Here is a 7,667-nt window from a genome sequence, read left to right as displayed (position 1 = left end):
TGAGCTTTTTTCACGTAATCAGTTCAAAGTAATATTTGTGAGATAAAGTGGTTGAGAGTAATCTAATTTAATCAAAAGGGAACGAAAAAACCCTAACTGGCCTCCTTTCCAAGAGTAACATGATCAAAATTTTCCAGTCTACCATTCTTGAGTGATGGTGCGCTTATAACTGTTGTTTTCTTTCTTTTTTAACACACCTGCTAGTAACAAACAAACTCGTTAGAGTGTAAGTACTTACATACTTTGCTACGTATCTATTTGCACTTACCATTAAACTTACCATTCTTGAGTGATGGTGTTGGTTGTAACAATTTTCCTCTTCCTCTCCTTCCTCTGTATTTTTCTGTATTCACGTGCAGCGCGCAGTATTTAAACAATTAGCCAATCATGTCAAAGAACTCTAACCTCGACATTGGAAAACTGAAATTTTTCGCGTACTTTTTATTCTATTTTATTCAATTAAATCAGATTCGAGCTTAGCACCCTCACCGAGAATAAGGATCATTTAATCCCTCGCTCTTATCCTTATTAGGAGAACATTGAAAAAAAAACAAACAAACAAACAAACAAAAAAACAAAAACCAAAGACAGACCAGATTGGAAAAAAAAAACTGTAACTTAGCTTTCCTGGCCTTTCTTTCTTTCTTGTCTGATCTTTCTTTCTTGTCTGAAAATGAAGATTAACGATATCCACGCTAACATCCTTTAAGAAAAGTGCACTAATTAATCTTTTTTACTTCCTTTTATCACTCCGGATGGTAACAAACAAACCTATCAGATTGTAAGTACCCATTTGTTTTAATAACTTAATTTTGATATTGCCGTTTGAGCGGCCTCCGGGTTGTATTTACATAAAGTTGAATTTGGATATTTCCAGTTCTTTATGTAATTAAAAGTGATATATCCAAATTAAATCATGCACAAAAACTACAACTAACGGCCTATTCTTTTTAAAACTATATTAAGATAACTAAATATCTTCATACTGTAGAACTTATCTTTAAAAGATTATCCATTAAAAAAGTAACAAAAAGGCGGAACAGAAAGTGAATAGGATTACGTTGGACGCTAGTCACATCATTCTTGGGCAGTTGAATACTGTCGCAATAGCGTGGAATTTCTCGAAAGAAATGTTCTACCTGTATTTAAAAGATTTTTAGTAACATGTGCATACAGCCGTCGTTCCAAGTCGTTGCGCTGGCAGTGCCCGTGGGCAATCTGAAGCCCTTGGTTTTGATTGGTTACCCGAGCGGGCAAGATAAGCCCATCTTTCTCCCTTGGGATTGCCCGACTAATAAAGCTCGTAAATTTTAGACAATGTTGGTGATGCAGTCGCAAAAAGTGGCAGAACGTAATCAAAACAAAGGAAGTAAAAACGGCTGTAGTGTGTTTATTGCGCTGCAAACACAGTTGGTTTCCTATCCCACCTCTCGAAATCAACGAGTTATTCTTGATTTTTAGCAGACCGAAAGTTATCGCAAAAAAAATGTGGAGCCCTTTGAGCATGGGTGCACTGGATAAGTTTTGAATTCTTTTTGTATCTCTATGGGTGGTAACAAACAAACTTATCATAACAAAAGTACCCATTTATTGTGCTATTTATTTTTGTAACTTCTTGGTCTACCTGGTATTTCTGTAAGCTGAGCCCATCCAGCTAAATTTATCTTTACTTTGGGTTGTATTTTTTTAAATTTAAAGAAGAGACTGTGCAGTTCTATATTAAACGCTAGGATCGAAAAAGATGATGATATGTTGGAAATTGGATAAAGGGGCAATGTGCTTTAACAGTCGATTTTCTTTTTCAACACTTATAACAAATCTTTGTTTTTCTTTTTCTTTTTCTTTTACCGGCATTCTTCAAAATCAATCGATCTCCAGGCAGTAAGTAACATTCAATGTATTTAGTTATACATATGGCAGAAATTTTTATGTATTTACAGGCCAGAAAGTATTTTGAATTGAGCTATAACTTTAAACCGTTAATTTCTTACTTCTTTAAACTTTTTTTCCCCATTTGTTACCGGATAAATCAGTTGGTAAGTTTTTACTTTCATTATCCAAACGAGCTTTAATCGATAACGCTTTTTACTCATTTACTCAGGCGCTTAAAGTTGGTGTCGGCTCAGTTCCAAATCGCCGTCAGAGCTCATAAGCATATGCATAGGGCAAGCTTTTTACACATTTCACATAGAGGCCTAAAGAGCTAGTCATAAACCATGTGAAAATGCTTTCTTAGATAGCTAGCAGTGCCCATTGGTGAGATGGAATCCTGTCAGTTGACAATGGAATCATAAAATAAAGAGCGATAGTGACCAGTCAAAACCAAGAAAACTTAATCGAGCACACGCCATTATTGTTGGCATTCTTGATTCTTGTTGAAGTGAATATTTTTCTGTAAAATAAATACTTTATCGACCAAGCTTGTTCGGTAATGATGGCTGGATATTAGCCTCGTTCTTGGCGTTATCAGCCCTCATGTCCTCCCGCTTGGTCAATAAAGCATATGTGAAGTGGATAACATTTTTGCGTGCCTTACAACTGCCTCTCATTTTCTCTATGTAATCCATATGTTAAATACCGGTGAAAAATGTTGCAAGAAAGTGACTAGCATCTTTACCATCTCCTGAACTCCCGAACCTTTGGACAGCCAGAGAAGAACGCAATTTTAATTTCGGCAATGCAATTTATCAGTAATTCGTAGACAGTGATCACAACTCCAGAAGTGGTTAGACTATACTTAAGGTCCATTCGATCATTGTTCGCCAAGAGGAGTTTTACACTTACTTAAAAATAAATTTGTTCCTGGCTGTTATTGCTATAACTTCAAGCTTGGTAATTTTACTTACCTCGATCGCATTAATTTACTTTTCTGAATACCAGTCGTATTGAGGAATAAATTTTCTTCGAATTATTTAAAGTGTACTCAGTACAAATGTCATAAAAGATTCAAATTATTTTGATTTGCACAATGATCAATCGAAAATGTGTCCAGCGGAAGTTTAATATTTCGTGATTAGTACTAGTAAACATAATCAGTTGCACACGATTGCCTTTTATTTATTATATTTTTTTTCGGAGAGGGTGGGGGGGGGGTAAATTTTGAAAAAGAAAAAGATTGAATCATAAAATCGTTCTCTAAAGTAACAGCAACGATTTACGAATCGTTGTGCTCTTCATTGCATATTAATGTTAAGCGAAAATTAACATTTTTTCCTTTGATCTTTGTTTCTCTAAAATCTGCGATGGATTAAAGAGCGTAAGTATTTTATCTTCTTTTTTATGTAGTCATGCCCTATTTTGAGTATTTCTGTCAGAAAGTCCAGCTCATTACTCGCCCACCAGCCTTCTCCTATGGCCTTCCATGCCTGGTGTGGGAGTGGAATGGTTTAAGGTGTAGAGGAAAATTCGGTTGATCTTTATCGCAATTTCTTTTAGCTGTATACACCTTAGCTTTGTCTTTTTATCTATGTTTGCCAACGCCTTATGGGCGGTAATTTCCCTGCACGCGGTCAAGATATCATATTTTTTGCTTATGAATTCAGCTGGCTTGCCTCTGTCAGTTGTTCCCGGCTCAAAAGGGACAAAATGAATGATCTTATTGAACTTCTGTACGCCTGTCTGTGACTCCATCGCACAGCAATCACCACGATAAACAATAATGTTGAATGTGCAGCCTTCAAGCTTGTCAGTTTGTAGAGAAAAAAATAAAATGTTGAGTTTATCGGCGCAATAAACCACTCAGTATGTTGGGAGAACACGACAATAGTTTGTAAACCATAAGCCAGAGAAAAGTAACAAATTATTTCAACGTTTTGACGTAAGAGAAAAAAATAAAATATTAAGTTACATTCTTCTTACATTGTAAGTAAGAACTGTGTCTTAAGAGTTAATGGTAGTTTGGGTGTTAATCCATTCGCTTTTTTTCTCTTTTCAATTTTCTTTTAATCTGTTGCACTGACCCACATTTGACAAATCAGGGTGTAAGTAACGTTTTCTTTGCTTAATAGCGATCAAACCACACTTTCTATCGGTTAATCGGCGTATTAAACCACTTAGTATGTTGGGAGAATACGACAATAGTTTGTAAACCATAAGCCAGAGAAAAGTAACAAATCATTTCAACGTTTTGACGTAAGAGAAAAAATTAAAATGTTAAGTTGCATTCTTCTTGCGTTGTAAATGAGAACTGTGTCTTATGAGTTAATGGTAGTTTGTGTGTTAATCCATTTGCTTTTTTTCTCTTTTCAATTTTCTTTTAATCTGTTGCACTGACCCACATTTGACAAATCAGCATGTAAGTAACATTTTCTTTGCATAATAGCGATCAAACCACACTTTCTATCGGTTAATCGGCGTATTAAACCACTCAGTTTGTTGGAGAACACGACAGTAGTTTGTAAACCATAAGCCAGAGAAAAGTAACAAATTATTTCAACGTTTTGACGTAAGAGAAAAAATTAAAATGATAAGTTACATTCTTCTTGCGTTGTAAATGAGAACTGTTTCTAATGAGTTAATGGTAGTTTGTGTGTTAATCCATTTGCTTTTTTTCTCTTTTCAATTTTCTTTTAATCTGTTGCACTGACCCACATTTGACAAATCAGGGTGTAAGTAACGTTTTCTTTGCTTAATAGCGATCAAACCACACTTTCTATCGGTTAATCGGCGTATTAAACCACTTAGTTTGTTGGAGAACACGAGAGTAGTTTGTAAACCATAAGCCAGAGAAAAGTAACAAATCATTTCAACGTTTTGACGTAAGAGAAAAAATTAAAATGTTAAGTTACATTCTTCTTGCGTTGTAAATGAGAACTGTGTCTTATGAGTTAATGGTAGTTTGTGTGTTAATCCATTTGCTTTTTTTCTCTTTTCAATTTTTTTTTAATCTGTTGCACTGACCCACATTTGACAAATCAGCATGTAAGTAACGTTTTCTTTGCGTAATAGCGATCAAACCACACTTTCTATCGGTTAATCGGCGTATTGAACCACTTAGTATGTTGGAGAACACGACAGTAGTTTGCAAACCATAAGCCAGAGTAAAGTAACAAATCATTTCAACGTTTTGACGTAAGAGAAAAAATTAAAATGTTAAGTTACATTCTTCTTGCGTTGTAAATGAGAACTGTGTCTTATGAGTTAATGGTAGTTTGTGTGCTAATCCATTTGCTTTTTTTCTCTTTTCAATTTTCTTTTAATCTGTTGTACTGATCCACATTTGACGAATCAGCATGTAAGTAACGTTTTCTTTGCTTAATAGCGATCAAACCACACTTTCTATCGGTTAATCGGCGTATTAAACCACTTAGTATGTTGGGAGAACACGAGAGTAGTTTGTAAACCATAAGCCAGAGAAAAGTAACAAATTATTTCAACGTTTTGACGTAAGACGTAACTCTTAGGCATCTTTGGTGTCCTCCAAACTTCTCGCGTGCTTCATATCTCGATGAACACACGCTGACGTATGAACCAATTTTTAAATTTAAGTTCCACAACAAATTTACGCTCTCGGTGAGTTTCCGAATCCATTCAATTTGGACATTTGTACCGTAAATTGCACAATAGAAACCGAAGGAGTTTAATGAGAAAAGGCCGCATTAAATCCCCGTGTGTTTCGTTAGAGTGTGCCATTCGAATTTAGTTTTTGTGGAGGAAAGACCAGATTTACATACGTCATTGCAGCAAACAAAAGAGCAAACTCTCACAACTTCAAAATAAAAAAATTGAATTTACTCACATTTTCTTTCCTCGCCGTTTACTTAATGAACAGAGGTAAATCCTCGTACATGAATGAATCGTCGATGAGAGTGAATAATACTTTCCGTTAGATCATCGACTATTTTTGAAGAAAACATTGTCGTGACAGTCCTAGCCAAACTAGTTCCGTTGTTTTTCAAATGTTCTTGCGCTTTTTTTTCTTATGCGCTCCCTAATTGACAGGTGTCAGATTGTGACAGATAATTGTAAAAATAATGTTTCAAGGTTTCTTTGGAAGCCTTTTAAATCACCTTTATCGTTACGGAAATGAAAGTGTTTCGGTGAGGCATCTCTCTTTAATTTGCATCACCTCTATTTTAACTACCATTTACTCGCTCAAAAATAGTTCAGTTTATGAAAGATTTTGCCGTATTTACAGCCCTAAATCATTTGGGTTCTTTTGGAAAGAATTTTGTCAAGTTTAAAAAAAATAAATATTTATTTACCGGCTAAGGGTCGGTCCGTATGGTGAAAAACTGTGACCTCGGTTTTGAAATGTTTTTCATCATATGGACCTCCCAGCCGGCAAATAACATACATATATCATTTGTGTTTCTGGTTCAAAAGAAAAGGTTGCAAGTAAATGTGGGTGAAAAGTGAAATTTACTATCTATCATTGTAAATATTGGGAAATCAAGGCAATACTGTCTTAAAGAAAACATTAATGATTCCCTCTTTATCAAATGAGACAAACAGGAATGATTTTTGAGTGACATAACTAAGCCAAGACTGCCACCGTCATTTTGGATATCCACTTGGGTAAATTTTGGTCACGTGCTAGGCAACGTATAATCAAGAACAAGATAGAATTTCATTTCAGGCCTATTTATCCATTTTGTGATGTATAACTTTCGCATTTTCGTACGTAATATCTATTAAGAATCTTCAAATTGTCTTGAAACTTAAAAGAAAATTGTTCTTTAAAAATTTACTGGAAATCGGTAGCCAAAATTATTTGTTTAGGTGTTATTTGATTTTCGTGTTAACCTGTAATTTCGTCAGTAGCCGGGACCTTTTGTTGCTCCACACAGGAAAACACACGAAACGAAATGTAATGATCGGTTTTGTCCCTAAAATCACGCTATAACAGAAAAAGCTTTTGAGCACCTGTAATACTCCGAGCGCTTCGGAGTAAGTGATATTTTTAATGAATCTTCGGGTTGTTTTCAAGCTCAAGGATTGTAAATTACTATTTTATGGAAAACAAAGGTTGTTCTCTTATTTAATTGTGAATCCTCGCTCGCCTGTCGCTAGCTCCGCTTGTTGAAACTAATACGAAAAAAATAAACTCTTTTAAGATTATCATTGGCTTCTATTTCACCTCTCCACTATTCTTAGCAACAAAGGTCGCCATTTCGTTTGTTTATTACTTGCAAAAAACTATCAAATGGCCTCAAAAGCCTGAAATTGAAAAAGAGTTTACAGGAATCGACCAATCGAGCGAGCGACCGAGCGAGTGCCATTCTCCACATCATATCTACAACTCGCTCTTGCGCATGCGCACAATTCACGAGTTAATAACGAAATGTTAAGTTACATTCTTCTTGTGTTGTAAATGAGAACTGTGTCTCATGAGTTAATGGTAGTTTGTGTGTTAATCCATTTGCTTTTATTTCTCTTTTCAATTTTCTTTTAATCTGTTGCACTGACCCATATTTGACAAATCAGCATGTAAGTAACATTTTCTTTGCATAATAGCGATCAAACCACACTTTCTATCGGTTAATCGGCGTATTAAACCACTCAGTATGTTAGGAGAACACGAAAATAGGTTGTAAACTATAAGCCGGGGAAAAGTATCAAATAAGTTAAACGTTTTAAAGTTAGAGAAAAAGTTACATTCCTCTTGCGTTGTAAATAGGAACTGTCTTATGAGTTAATGGTAGTTGTGTGTTAATCTATTTGCTTTT

The sequence above is a fragment of the Pocillopora damicornis genome, chromosome 5 (genome assembly GCF_964200805.1).
Source record: "Pocillopora damicornis chromosome 5, jaPocDami1.2, whole genome shotgun sequence".
Lineage (NCBI taxonomy): Eukaryota > Metazoa > Cnidaria > Anthozoa > Scleractinia > Pocilloporidae > Pocillopora > Pocillopora damicornis.
The sequence above is the reverse complement of the archived record's forward strand: the minus strand, read 5'-3'. Positions refer to the sequence as shown.